Genomic DNA, 16,009 nt, shown 5'->3' with positions numbered 1-16,009 from the left:
CATGTTGTTTCTCCTAAAATATATTTCAAATATACCTCATCCTATCTATTCTCAGACCTCTCATCATTTTCTGCCTCTTCTATATCAGCCTCATAACTGGATTCATTCCTGTCTCTCCTGGCCCCCTCAAATCTGCCTTCAGTACCAAGATCCTCTCTTTGCTGAAGGAAGTAATGAATGAATGAATGAATCAGTAAGTCAATGATGAGGATACAAATTAGCATAGTAATAGCAGTGATGGATAGAAGAAGTATTTCAGACACTTTGACATGTTTAATGGTTTAACTTCATCCTAAAAGCAGCAGACAGTATATAAAGAATTTGAAGTAGGAAAGTGGCACGATCATATTTACATTTCTAAAAGATATTTTTGTGTGAATAACCTCATGAAAGAACAGAGTATTTGTTCTTCTGATTTCCATTTCATTCCATTGTGAACAAATTCCATTCCATTTGTTCAGCCCTGATTTCAAATATTGGCTCTACCAATTGCAAGCTAGATGAACTTGGGCAAGTTACCTAATTTCTATCTCAGTTACCTCATCCATGAAATGAAGATAATAAAATATTATCTTTCAGGGTTTCGAGGAAGGATAAATGAGTTAATAAATGTAATTAGAATAGTCACGAAAATAAAGTAATTGCATAGCTATATTTTAAAAATCTACCAATAAGAATTTTGGGTTCTTGTTCTTCACAGAAATCCCTGGTCTTGCTTATAAAATTTATTCTTAAATTTTTATAGAGATTTTATTACCACTAAAATTAAAATTTTTCCCCATTTCCTTCTCTAGTGTGTTATTACCAGGTCAATGAAAACCAATTAATGTTATGTTATATTCAGGCAAATTATCATATCTCTTACTACGTAAAATATTATTAGTAGGTCCCAAGAGCTTTTTAGATAAACAAACTAAACCTTAGCAAGTGGAGAAAGCTTTACTGCATTTTACCTATATTTAAACCACTTAGTTCCTTTTAATTTTCAGAGTGAATCCTCTATGACCTTTAGGGAAATATTTAATAAGAATGACAAGGGCTCCCACTTATACCCATGAATAGTACAGATGCCAGAAACATCATCATGCTCTAAAGAACTACAAAACTAGATAAAATATATGAAACAGCTATTTTTGGTAAATAGATAATAAACAGTGCAGGACTATCATCCTTGGGAGAGGGGAAAGAGAAGAAGAAAGGCTGTGACAAATAGGCTTTCAAAAATACTGTGCTAAGCAACCAAAAGTGTGGCACTAAAGAGTATCTACCATACAAACTCTAGAAACCTAACCTGTAACAAGAGAGCAGATCAATGGTCATTTGAGGCCAGTAGTGGGAAAATAGGAGTTGGCCAGAAAGGAACAAAGGGAGCCTTTCGGGGTGATGGAAATATTTGATTGTGGTGATGGTTACACCAATGTACACATCTATCAAAACTCATCCATGTGTGGACTTAAAATGGGTACAATTTTTAAACATAAATTAATATCAGTAAAGTTTATTTGGAAGCATGAGAAAGGTGAAAATAAGCATCCCTTTCCGGTAATTTATTTTTTATAGGAAATTGTCCATGTTCTCCAGATTTTCATTTTCTTGTCATAGAACCTCATCTTAAAGCACGTTCCCTTGAAACAGACTTCAAAATGGAGATTTGCTTAAAGGGGGTTTATTGGGAAGTACACTAGGGGAAAAGCATCCGCAAGAAAGTATGGCAGGTGTGATTAGGCAGATGAAGCACTTCACCTGTGAGGCAACAGTGGCAGTGGCCATCCCATTTGGAGCTAAGGTCCTTCAGGGCTGTCCCAAAGAGCTTGTCTAAGAGGGTAGGGACTTTCTATTTTTATATCAACCAGTTTTGAGATGTGAGATGTTCCCAGTATATACTGGACCTTTTACACTGGATGGGAACTTGGGCGAGACAAATGCCTTCATCAAAAGCAAATCCTGAGGAGAGTCATAGCTGCAAGTCATCAGCCACCAACACTCTCCACAATGAGGAAGAGTCTTCTGGTCCTGAAGGAGATACCTGAGCAGCACATCAGAGTGCCCCCTAGGGGCTATGTGTAGTATTCACCAATTGTCCTTTTCTTCTCCCTTGCATCTTTGCTTATATCCAATTTCTCTTTTACATGTGAGCTTTCTTTTCCCTCAGTCAGACTAACAGTGGGCTCACCTATCGTACATGGACATTTTAGCAATTAGCTCTGTGATTGATTCATTATTTTTACTATGTTTATTTTTTATTTAATTCAAATTTTCTCTTAATTCCTTCATCCTAGTTTCTGTTTATGTTGTTATTCTATCAATTTCTTAAAATAAGAATTCATATTTTTCTTTCTTACTTAGTGATGAATATACAATAGAGGTATTTATAAGGCTTGAAAATGTTCCTGTGTATAGCTCTATCCCCCATAGGTTTTGCTACTAGGTGTTTTTTTCTCGTAGTTCATAATTTCTCTTTTTAAAATGCTTTTTTTCCAAGTTTATCTAATAGAGTTTTTCAAAATTTCTAAAAAGACAAGATTTTGTCACTTTTTGTGATTTATTTTAACTTTCATTGAATTATGACCAGAGAATATGCCTTATAAAATCTTTTTTTCCAATGGTTTAATTCATGTTCAAGTAAATGATTGATTTTTGTAAATATTTGGTGGACAAATGAATGTAAATATATTCCCCTCATAAATTTCTATAGTTACATAAGGTCCCTTATTTTCTTCAGTGCATTTAACCTTAAATTCCCCTATGTCATAAATAATGCTGCCATGCCTACTTTCTTTTTGTTTGCATTTTCCTTTTGCTTTTGTATCTCTTCGATCCACCTTAACTTTGTATCTTTCTTTATCATTTTTTAAGTATGAAGACACAGATTTTGTTAGGGCATATAGCTCAGTTTTATGTTTTAACTGAAAGGCTGTGTCATTTAAAGGGGAAAAGGCAGTCTGCTCATACTCTCTAAGATTTGGTTTCTTCTTTTTGTGATAATTTCGTTTGTTTATTTTGCATTATTATTTCCTCATTTTCCTTTGTGTTTGATGATTGCTATTCTATTTTTCCCCTTGTTAATTTGGAATTTCTATTCTCTTGAGTTTCATGATGACCACCTTCTTTGTCCCAGTTCTCATAATCACCAACTCTCTATCCTCATAAGAAAATAAGATACCAACTATTTCCCCCACCAAGATAATTTATTTCCTCCCTTTGCTCCACCCAAATCAGAAGAGCTATTTCCTCCTCTTCCTCCACCCCAGGATCCTAGTTTTGCTGAAATGGATTACTGATTTTAGTTCTCTATTATGTTTTGATTTTTCCCTACAGTAAATCAGTAGGTATCTTCTAAGACCCCTAGTTTAGCACTTACATTACGTACTCTCAGTTGGTTCTTATCCTCTTCAACCTAATTTTTGGAGATTGACTCTGCACCCTTGCTTAAAGTATTGGGTATTTTCCCATCAACTCACCCTAAAACCCAGTGATCCCTTTCAGGTGTTGATTTGTTTCATTGCGTCTCTTCTGAAATGTCTATCCAAGCCTCATAGATTTATTCTTAAGTCCCTTATCATTTGCCTCTTATTCTGATTTTATTTTTTAATTTAGTGCTTTGAAATAATTTTCACATTTATAAACTTTACCTCAACAATAAAAATCTCCTCTGTCAATTCTTTTACAGAGTTGTTTACATAGGAAATCGTGGGACTTTTACTATTGTTTGGGGGTGGGGGTTGCTGGTGGTGATAGTGTCATTCCATGACAAAACATGTACGTATGCTGATTTGAATATCATTCCGCTTTTTTATTATTTTTTATTTATATTATCCTCCGGATTTTTTTCAAGCATATGTTCTATTTGCACACCTCACTGGTCTTCCTTTGTGACTGCTGGATTCTTAGAATGCCTCTCTCTAGAAAAGTCCATTTTAGTTTGCTCTTGGGGTAATTTGGGCAAATGCAAATATAACCAGCCCTGGTGGAAAACAGTGAAACTGGAGCTAAAACACTCCATTCTCCCTACCTTCTACAGGAGGACTAGAGTTATCCTGTCACCACTCTGGAGGTAATAGATGATTTAATAATCAGCTGAAACCTCCTCAGGCAGCATTTGCAAAGCAAAAAAGGACAGAGGTAGCTGAGAATCTGTGTATATGGAAAGATGGAAGAATCCAAGGACAGCGTTAGAGACACCAGAGGTGAGGGAAGGATTAGCCTGGTGGTGTAGAAGGGGACAGTGGGGAAAATGAAAGGTTAAAAAGACGAGACATTGGTCCCCATGGGATATCCTAAACCATGAGATCTTTTCTTAATACCCCCTGATATGCCCCTTCTCTACTATCTAAGATTAGCTAGGCAAAGCCATAATTCTTGCTCCCTGAAATTGACTGCAGGTTACTCATATACCTCCTTTAGTAGAACTTAAACTTCAGCTATGCTCGGTCCATGGAAGAACAGTGTCAGGGGTACCTCCTGCTCTGATCACCTGGTGAGGAACTTGCCCTCCCCTTGTGGAGAGAAAAGATTACAGACCACCAGATAACACTCCCTATCATGAGTAATCATGAGAAATAGTCTTTTGATAGCCGTTTCACCAAGGACAGCAAAGATCAGCTACTCTGAGGTATATAAATTATTCCAATAATAGTGATAATTGCTAGCATCCATTGAACCCCTACCACGTGCCAGTGATCATGCATACATTGCCCAATTGAATCCTCCGAGCACCCTGCAAGGTAGGTGAGGGTTAGGAACATAAAGCAACACATTCAAGGCCTGTATCAAATAGCAAATAGCTGAAATTCACCTGGAAGACTGCCAGACTCCAATGCCCCCAATTCTTTCCAGATGACCCCACTTACTCTGTCAACAAAATGAATAGCATGAAAAAAAAGCACTCCACATAAATTAGATTGTCATGGAAATGCATCCACGATGTGGACATGAATAGGGACCTCCTGTCACATTTGCCATACAGTTCTAGGCTTTCTCCCGGCTCCTGGGAAATTTCCCATCGGAAATTGGAAGATACAGTGTTTTGAGAACCCCAAAAATCAGGAACCCCACAAGGTCTGTCTTGTTCATATACCCAGAAATAATCCTTTTCCCAGAAGACTAGGGAAACTCTTGCACAGGGAAGGGAAGGGCAATGGATGGAAAATTCATCACTGGAGATAAGCTACCATATTGCCTCTAGCTGCTCTGCACAGGTCTGAATGCCTCCAGAGAGATCCTGCAGTAGAGAACACTGCTCCCTCAGCCCACTGTTTGGACTGTCACTACCTCACCCTAAGACACACAGTAAAGTATAGTAAACAACTGGGACTTGACAATAGACGTAGGTTTGAATCCAGGCTATGCTCTTAAGAACTGTGTTCCTTAACCTCTGTGAGCCTTAAGTTCTTCATCACATAATATGGATCAAAAGACCACCCCCACAGAGGCAATGAGGGCTTTAGAAGACTATGTACAAAAGTTAACTCATCAGAAAATGAGCCCTGTAGCATTCTGCTGTTGGAGTAAGGAGACAGACTGGACATTTTGTAGTTAACCCTGGTTGGGGAAGAGCATATGCTTTCTCCCTCCTTTAAATTTACAATGAGCATTACTGCTTTAAAGACTTCAAATATTCTTACTATATTAAGAAAGGTTTCCTAAATTCATTTGGCCCCTAAATTGTTTCTATGGTTTTGTAACACCGAGTTACATCCAGAGATACACACATTTTGAGAAAAGCAACATTTTTAAAGGAGATTTCCATTCTTTTATACAAATGGCATAAAGTGTCAGAAAGAAATTCATTTTTTCATTATATTTATATTACCTTTATCTGAGGCACCTAAAAATACCCAGAGATAAACTGACAGCTATTGAGACAGGCGAGCAGATCTTATCCTCGTATTACAGTATCGCAGCTGCCAAGAGACATGATTTGATCCAAGAAAGATTGAAAGCAACAATCAGAAGCCATGAAAAAGCAGTGCAGAGTATTTCTTAAACTGAGAAAGACAGTGAAATATACATCATCCTCTCAAGAGACAATGACAGGCAAAGCCTCCCACCCTCAAAGTCCCCAGTTTTGTTTTGTTTTGTTTTTTCACAGCCACCACCCTGCTCTGCTTTCATGAGAGCCACAGCAGAGCCTATGCAGGAAAGAGCACCAGAACCAGGCTTGAAAATCAAATCCTGAAACGCAAGCTCTGGCTCTCCCATCAACAAAGTATTTACTCTCTCTAGGTCCCAGTTTCCTTAGTTATAAAACAGGGCTAACTTTTATCTGACTAGAAAAAATACTACGGTTTAGTCAACTAATGCTGCAATTAACTGAAGCATTCAGAAGATAGATACATATGCCACTTTAGAACCTCAAAGACCTTCAAGATTATCTACTACAACCTTTTAATTTTACAGATGATGAAAGTGAAGCCCAGAGAATGTAGCGATTTGTCCACACCACTCATTAGTGACACACCAGGACTTCAACTTGGGGCTCCTGACTTTTAATCAAGAGGTCTTCCCACTATACCTCAAAGATCAGATTCATCTTCACTTGTGTTTAACATCAAATGAGCATAAAATTAAGATGAATATAGCAATGGATCCCGTGAGTAAATATGAAATCCTCTTATCTAATATATTCAGGGGAAAAGGAAATTCTGGTTAATCAAAGAATCTGTCTAACGGAAATTAAAAAAATTCTTCCCACAAAAAGGTCAGGGAGCCCTAATATACACCACACACAGATTAATGACTTTCAAATCATGTGAAAGCAATACAGTTCACCTTTGAAACTAGGCTGGACATAATTTCCTCTGCCTTTGATGACTTTGGATTTGCACATTGCCTCAAGGCAGCCACGATGAATATCAATCATCAGAATACTAAGGGCATAAACTTGGAGCCCCACTCTGAGATTACACTACATGTGCAGGACTGGTTAATAGAGCTCTGGGTTAATGGAAATCCAGGTAGCAGAGGAGGTATTGTGTTCAGATTTATGATCAGTTTCCAGGAACACAGTAATTTAGAAGATTTTGCATCTTTACTTTTTATTTAAGATAATCTACTGTGTAATATTTTACTAATTTCAGAATTAAAAGTCAGCATCATAAAAGGAAAAAACAACAAAGATAGTTCACAGAACCTCAAGACTTGAATAAGATTTGGAAGTCAACAAGTCCCACATAATCCTTTAAAAGATAAGGAAGGAGTGGGGCTCAAGAGGTGAACTGACTTACTTAGAGGCTGAGTAGGAACGTGAACCTGAAACTTCCAATTCCCTGCCAGGGCTCTTTCCTGCTATAGGATGCAGAATCTCATGGTTGATTTTTCACTGTTTAGTCAGGAGAGCCTAAAAAGACCACTATTTGGAATTAAGGGTAGCGCATTCAAGAGAAGACATTTGGATTACAGTGGCCATGGAGAGTAAGGAGCAGTGTTTTCTCCAAAGAATAAGATTCCCCCATTTAGTTACTACTAACCTGTCCTTAAACGAGATTAATCCATCCCACACATGCCTGGGAAGTCACAAGCTCCCTCTGACTACACACTATCTGGCTTCCAAATGCCTGCTACCATCCCACCTAGATGGACTGAAATTTCACACTCAATAAATACTCCATAAATAAATATCAAATTTACTGTCTTCCAGATCTGAATTGTTTCCCATTTTCTCCATTTCTCAGCAGCCTGCTTAAAATCCTTTGTTTCCAATCATGATAAAATTTTCTTTAACAAGTTTCTCTCATCCTTACACACACACACACACACACACAGAGAGAGAGAGAGAGAGAGAGAGAGAAATACCAAACTGTTTATACCACACTGTGCAATTCTTGTTTCTGTAACTTTGATCATGTTAGTCTCTCAACTCATTACGCCTTTCTTTTCCTACTTCACCAGACCATTTTGCCTATTTTCTGTCCATGCTCCAAGACTAGAGAAGTCACCCATTATAGAAAGCCTTCCCTAACCTCCACACCCAACTCACAGGATACACTAAGCACCCCTCCTCTGTTCTTCCACTGTATCCTGTACTTAATCTCCTCTGTTCTTCCACTGTATCCTGTGCTTAATCCTCTCATTACACCTGCTACATCACCGTGTAATATCCCTTAAGATGTATGTTTTTCTCACTATGCTGTAGTAACTTGGAAGCAAGATCAAGAGTCTGTCTCATTTCACTTTTGTATTCCCTGTACCCAACACACTTTGCAGGCTCTTAATAAATGAGTGAATTAACAAGAAAGCTAATTAATCAATCAATAGATCTTTCCCATCTTTCCTGATCTTTTTAGTTAAGCTCACATGGTAATATCTGTATTCTCCATAGGTCTATCCTAGGTTCAGGAACTATTGACAATGAAGAAGCTAAAATAAACAGTCAGGCAGTGATCAAAGAATCAGGCAGTGCTGGTAAATGGATGCATGATTTCCTCCATATTGAAAATGAGGTGTGTGGTTTTTTCTTGCACATACTGGAAACTACAATGCAACTAAATCACAAATATGTGACAGCAACAACAAAGACATATTTGTACAGTTGTTTAGCATTTGTAGATCATCTTCTTGGGCATAACTGCATTCTATCTTCAGAACAATTCTAGGGAAGTAGTCAGAGTCAATGTCATCCTCAATCTACAGATAAGAAAACTGAGACTTCAAGAAATTAGTAAGCACACCAAAGTCCAAAGATTAGTCAATTAAAGGCTCAAATACTATTATTCCAACTCTTAGTGCTCTCACCCTGTTATCTGAAAATGTTTTTTTTTCCAAAATAAAAGTCAAAATGATCTTATCTCTAAATTATAATCTTTTTTTTTTTTTTTGGTCTTTTTGCCTTTTCTTGGGCCGATCCCGAGGCATACGGAGGTTCCCAGGCTAGGGGTCTAATCGGAGCTGTAGCCGCCAGCCTACGCCAGAGCCACAGCAACGCAGGATCCAAGCCGCGTCTGCAACCTACACCACAGCTCACGGCAACGCCAGATTGTTAATCCACTGAGCTTGGGCAGGGATCGAACCCACAACCTCATGGTTCCTAGTCGGATTCGTTAACCACTGTGCCACGACGGGAACTCCTAAATTATGATCTTGACCTCATTTTCCTGCGTGCTGGCTGCCCATCCTGCCATCCTAAGCCTGGCTGCCTTTCCTTCTCCTTAGGAGGGCTAAACACAGCTTCCTCTAGGACCTAGTAACAGATGCTACCCTGTAACAGCTTAAGGAGCTGCCTGACCCTCTCTCTATCCATGGTTGCTTAGAAGCAAGAAAGCAAATTATTATCAAACAGTCTCCTTAGATGGAAAGCACAATTCATATAATAGGTCAAATCCTTTCCACCAAATGTCACTGAACAGAAACCCTTAAGTGATAAAGAGATTCCTTCTGCCCTGGACCATTTATTTAAAAGCAGTCTTGATGTGACAAAATTCCAAGTATGTGCACACAGGCACATGTGCATGCACATACATACACACACAGAGTCCTATTTTTTTAGTTATTTGTGCTATGTTCTTATTAGATTTTAATATGATAACTCATAAATCCCCATAACATGCCTATAAGACAGTCTTAACATCTCCACTTATAGCTGAGGAAACTGAGACCTGGAGAGCTGCAGCAGCTTGAGTTTACCTAACTAGCTGTATCCTCGATGGTTACGAAGACATGCTGAGCTAAACTACTTAATCAGATCCTAAATTTGCCACTTGCCTATTCTGTGAAATTTACTTAATCTCTCTAGCCTCATTTCCTCTTCTGTAAAATGGAGGTAATAATAATAACTTTCATCATACAGCTCTGTTATTTTTCAAGGTCCCATCTCTGCTTCAAGCAGTGGATGAGAAAGAAAGTGTGGAGAAGATACACAAGTCCTTTTCATCTTGACCCAGAGGTGACTCGCATCACTTGTACTACTCCACGGCTGAAACTTAATCATTTACCCACCCTTCAAGCAAGGGGGCTAGGAAATGTGGTCTAAAGATATGCCAAAGAAGGAGAAAGCAACACCGAATCCTGGCGGAAAACTAGGCAACTTGCAGCACCGTTTACAGAGCTTTATGGTGACAATTAAATAAGATAGAATGTGTAAAGTGCCTACCATATTATAAGCATGCAATGAATGCTTATTATAAAAACTACACATTTTTTTGTCTTTTGTCCTTTTAGGGCTGCACCCGGGGCATATGGAGGTTCCCAGGCAAGGGGTCAAATCAGAGCTGTTGCTGATGGCCTACGCCAGAGCCACAGCAACACCAGATCCGAGCCGCATCTGTAACATACACCACAGCTCACGGCAACGCCACTTCCTTAACCCACTGAGCGAGGCCAGGGATCAAACCTGCAACCTCATGGTTCCTAGTTGGATTTGTTTCCGCTGCGCCATGACGGGAACTCCCAAAATAACTATTCTTGATAAACCCAAGAAACTCAGAATTCCTAATGTCTCATCTAATGCTTTCTTTCTTAACCCTTGGAGTATACTACTTCTTTGAATATATTGTACTAACTGTAACCAGCCCTTGCCCTTAAAGAAATTAACAAACTATAGGAGGATACTAGAGTTCCCATCCTGGCTCCATGGTTAACAAATCCAACTAGGAACCATGAGGTTGCGGGTTCAATTCCTGGCCTTGATCAGTGGGTTAAGGATCCAGCATTGCCTGAGCTGTGATGTAGGTCACAGACTCGGCTCGGATCCCATGTTGCTGTGACTGTGGCGTAGGCCAGCGGCTACAGCTCCGATTAGACCCCTTGCCTGGGAACCTCCGTATGCCACGGGAACGGTCCCAGAAAAGGCAAAAAGACAAAAAATAAAAAAATAAAATAAAATAAACTATAGGAGGATACTGAATGATTAGTATAATTGAAAATAACATATAAAAATCAATTTATAACAGTTGGAGTAAGAAACATTCTCTTATTCATTTCATTAACAGATACTTATTAAATACCTACAATGAGCCAAATATCTTTTAGTAGTTATCATAAAGATAAATCAGTGTTCGTGGTAGAACTGTCCATTATTTCAATGACAGAGCTGATATAATGTGGTTGTCAGAATCTTTGGAGAAATACACAGCATATCTTGATCAAGAGGGATGCTGCAGAGGGATCTGAGAGCTGGTGCTATCTGCTCACCATTGCCCAACAGGCTGCCTGAAAGCAAGTCCAGCTGAATCAAAACATAACGACATCATACAAGTCACAGACAGCTCATTCCCTAGATTCCTTTTCAAGCAAGAACCATCAGGCAGCAAATACTCAGTAACAGGACAAGGTTCCAAATTATTGGACAATCCTAAAGAAAGAGTGAATCTGACCTGCTTACCTTCCTGTCGCTATTTTCTAGTTCTCCTCTGAATTGTGTTCTCTCTGCTGATTCCTGAGACATTCAATCCAGGCATCTCTCTGGCCATGAGAATGCACTTCAGAGAGCCTCAGTTTAGGGAGTAACTGCTCTGAAATTCTCAGCAGGGTTTATGTGAGGCCATGCCTTGCACTGGCTGCCCCTAGTCACAGACTGGGTGAGGCAGGGATCTTAAGGCAGATCCATCTCTGGAGATAGAGGATTCCTCCAAGGGTGAGTCTGGGCTCTCGGTCTCTCTGACAGCTGGCACAACATTCCTTCAACTGCATGACAACCTGCCATGCTTCCAAAATAACTGTGAGTAATAGCCTAAGCCTCTAGTGGGAAAAGTGGGCAACATGGAAGGACAGATGTAATGTAAGCAGAGAGATGGAAACACTTAAGAAAAAGTCAGAAAATGCTGGAAATCATAACCACTGAAACAGAAATGAAGATAAGCATTTACCAGCTTCCTTTTAGCCAGCTGTAACCATACGCCAGGATTCTGATTAACAGGATGTGCAAAGAACTGAGAGGTACAACTTTCAGGTCAGGCTCTGAAGGGGCATGCTGTCTGTAATAGTCATTAGGATTGTTCACTTTTATTCCACTACAGGATTGTAATTCCTGACTCTATGAGGTTAGGTGTGGCCATGTGATCAGTTCTGATCAATAGGTGAAGGGCAAAGTCTTTCAACTGCTATCCAGCTTGCCCTTCTCCTGCCACAGGCCCTAGCAATGCTCTAAATGGTGCGGACCCATCCTCTGTCGTCCCCAAGGAATAGAAACATGAGGCAGAATCCCTGGTGACCCGTAATGAACAGATCACTTAAGCAAAAAATAAGCCATAATATTTTGAAAATGATTAGTACCATAGCACAATCTAGCCTATTCCAACTAAACTCCCCTTTCCCTCCCCATCTTCACTCTAGCTGAAACTCAGACATGATGGTGAGGCATCTTAGATCATATGAACAAGATCATAGTGACACGAGAGTGACAAAATGAAAGGAAATTGTGTCTCTGAAGTATTCTCAGAGCAGAGCCATAATACCAGTCAAATTTCTCTATGAAAGAGAAATAAAATTCTCTTTTGCTTAAAACAATTTTATTACAGCTAAATCTATATCCTAACTAATAAAGCAGCCCATGCCTCCTCTAGCTGGTTGCTTAGCCTTCCATCTCAAAGAAGTCCTGAAAGTCCCCTTTGTTACCATAACATTGGCCATTCTGAAGTCCTATGTTTTACCACGCATTAATAAATAGATTTGGACATAGCATTGCACTAACTGTTAGTTCTCAGGAAGAGTTAAATGAAAACAATGAAAGCTATCACCCACATGTGTATAACCATGAGGAGAAGTTAGATCCTTGCCCTACCTTGGCTTATTTTTAAATCCAATGTATTTAGAAATAGGAGTTTAACTAGGATAAACCACTGAAATGACCAATATTACCAATAAGGGGGAAGTCAAACGCTGGCCAATAGGAAACTTAGTGTTTATAATAGAAACTGCTCCAGGTAAGGTTAAAAAGTATAATAGATGCATGTTAAGAAGGCTTTGTTGAGTGAGCAAGTGCGTGAGCAGATGTAATTACAACGCCTTAAATTAAGAAACAGTCCATTTATACAATTAAATAATTCCCCAAAGTCATATAAATGATATACATTCCCAAAGCTTTTGTGTATCATTTATGATGCTCTCAGCAAGACTGCAAATTTTAAAGAACAGAAACTATAACTCAAACTCAATAAACTAAAGAAGGGAACTACCTGGCCCTTCTGGAAAACTAGATAAGGCTTCAGGAAAAGCTTGATCAAACATCTAAAACAATGACCATAAATGGGTTTCTCTCTCTTCATTTCTGGAGGCACTTTTAGGTGTTGGCTTCAGTCTCTAAGGCACCTCCCTCATCCCACCTCCCACCTCAGGATGGCTGCCAGAGGGCTGCGTGTTCCCTTGTTTATTTCCATCAAGAAACAAAGAATATACCAAACAAAAAAAATTTGGAGTCCCAGTGTGACTGAACTAACTTACATCATATGTCCATCTCTGACCAGAAGAGGTGAGACCTGAGACACATGCCATATCTTTTTGTGGAAGAGCCAGCATCCTCTGAAACATGGGGAAGAGATGGCCATCTTCAGAATAAACTGCTGGTTTATTTTCCTCCCACACAGGCAACTGGAATGCATTTCCCCACTTTTCTTGCAGCTGGATGTGGTCATGTGACTGAATTGTGGCCAATGGCATGAAAGCTTTGCCCAGGACAACCTTCCACATGTGATATTCTCTATCTTTTCTTTTTCCCACCTGATATTTATGCTAAAGACATGACTCTAAAAATTTAGAGGATGACAGAGCCAAAGAGATGGAAGGAATAGAGGTCTCTGAACGAGGAAGTAGAAACCACTTTATTAGGACTACCTATTCCCTAATGAATGTGCAGTTTATTTCTATAATACTCAGGCATTAAAATTGTGCCATGTATTTATTGCAACAGTCAACATCACTTTAACTAATATGATACTACAAAGAATACTGGAGTGAAGTTTCCAAGAGTAGGACAAATGATGTTGGACAGACCAAAAGAAGCAACATCCACTACAACAATGGTTTTTAAATTTTGAGTTATCTTTAAATAAAATGGAAGCAATTATACTGCCAGAGACATCTGAATATACATGCATTTTCTTTTCTAGAAGAGGAGCATTGTAATGACTTAGCCACAAACCAAATAAACAAAGCATCAATTGCCTCTTGTACTATAATAAGCCTTTGCAAACATGCCCTGCATTTGCACATGGCTTCCTTAATAAATGGATGCTATTTTCTTATGTTCACCAGCAGTCGTATCAAATAAGAGATGCAATTTAAATTTGCTCTGCATCTCAGGGAACCACTCTTCAATGCAACTAGCATTTTCTAAAATGAAAAATGTATTTTTCTAAAATGAAAAATGTATTTTTCTAAAATCTCTTCCTCTTCAATTTTAGCGTGTAAGCACAAGCAAGCAGAAGAAAGAAAAAACCAAGAGGCATAGAGAAGAAGCTGTGAACCAGTTCCAAAGCCAGTGTGAGAAGCAAAAGAGAATGACTGGTTGAAGCCTAAGCCAATTACCTCCTATCCAAAATGGAATATGCCCAGGGTGGTGTGAGACTGGTACCAAGATCAAAGCATGAGGTGGTGTTCAAAAAAAAAAAAAATCAGGAATCAACATGCCAGATGACAGACAGGTATGTGCTCTGCCTGACCTTCTTATTTAGCTGGATTAACTCTACTCATCTTACACGGCTCAAGTGAAATATCACAGCCTTGGACAGTTTGTGATGACAATCCTCTCCTCATCCCATGTAGTTATTATTCCTATTATAACACTTTAATGACTTTCACTCCTCTTCCATAGCTCTTCTCATTTTTGCAATTACAGACTTTTCTGTGTAATTATTTAGGGTCTGTCTTTCCATCTAAAATGAAAGTTCTATGGGGGCAAAGACCATGCTGCCTTGTTCACCTATATATTCACAGGGCCTAGCACAATGCTTGGCACATAGTAGAAATTCATTAATTTGAATGGCATTCTGGTAAGGGCTGGGGCTAGCATCAAGCTATTTTTAAAGAACCAACTGCCTGAGTACATTTTAGCCTTACATTTTCCTTTTGACCAATTTGGAGAGGAAAAAAAAAAAAACAAAAAACCTAGAAACCAGTGTCTGTTAAGTTAACTAAGAAACCATCTATTTTGTTAAACACTTGGAAAGATTGTGGGAATTTTCATCTGGATACCCCAAGAAGGGACAATTACTATCTCTTCACTATGTATAGACTACTACCTTCGAAACAATAAGAATTAAGCTGGTATGGATCAGCCCCCCCAACTTCACCATAGCCTGCCCCTCATTTCTTTCCCTGGAGAGAACTATGGCCCAGCCCATGAACTTCAGATCAAGCTCTATTCAGTCAATTAAGCTTTGTCATTTCCCTACTACATAATCTCCAAGTCTCTTTCCCTCTCTGAGAGCACCCCAACGTCTTCATTTTTACAGTGGCCTGACTGTGTAACTCAAAAGGTTGTAAAAATGGAGTGAAACAGTATGAGTAAACAGTCTAGCTCCAGGTCTGTGACAGAGTAGCAATGCTCTATTATTTTTTCTTTCTTTCAAGGCACTTCCTGCCTTGCCCTCCAATCTCACTGCAGTCTTTAGACCTTTCTCCCACTTGCCTCCTTCTTCAAAAACACTTCAAACTTGCTCTCAGAGAAGAAAGGATCTGATCACCTAATTCAAACAAAACCCTCAATAATCAGCTGTACCTTATTCTTTAAGCTAACATTTATTGAGATTTCATATAATTTCGTTTAATACTCACAACAACCTTATGAAATAGGCACTATTTATTAATCACTCATCTTTGATGAAAACTCTAAGGCTCGTAGAGGTTAAGTCCTTTGCCCAGTATAATGGAATTAGAAGCCAGGTCTGGCTTGACTCCAAATTCACTTTCCAAGGCACCATGCTGCTTTTCCACTTTCCTCTCTTAATCTCCTTGCTCCACCCAAATAGAGAAAGCTATCACTGGACAACTGCCTGGTTAAATGCCAACTCTAGACCAAAACTGTTACCACATATGGCTGGCTTGAAACTATTAATTCACAAAGGTCCAACCATGTCAT

At 39.0% G+C, this 16,009-nt stretch overlaps 1 long non-coding RNA gene across 1 annotated transcript in view; it reads right to left on the bottom strand.

Moving 5' to 3' along the window:
• LOC106504595 overlaps positions 1-13,607 on the bottom strand; it is a 299,067-nt gene extending 285,460 nt beyond the window's left edge. Inside the window, exon 1 of the long non-coding RNA XR_001298202.2 lies at positions 13,375-13,607. This is a non-coding gene — a long non-coding RNA (uncharacterized LOC106504595). The remainder of the gene's footprint in view (positions 1-13,374) is intronic.

Source organism: Sus scrofa, chromosome 8 (genome assembly GCF_000003025.6).
Source record: "Sus scrofa isolate TJ Tabasco breed Duroc chromosome 8, Sscrofa11.1, whole genome shotgun sequence".
Classification (NCBI taxonomy): Eukaryota; Metazoa; Chordata; class Mammalia; order Artiodactyla; family Suidae; genus Sus; species Sus scrofa.
This window is presented reverse-complemented; position numbering and strand designations above follow the sequence as displayed.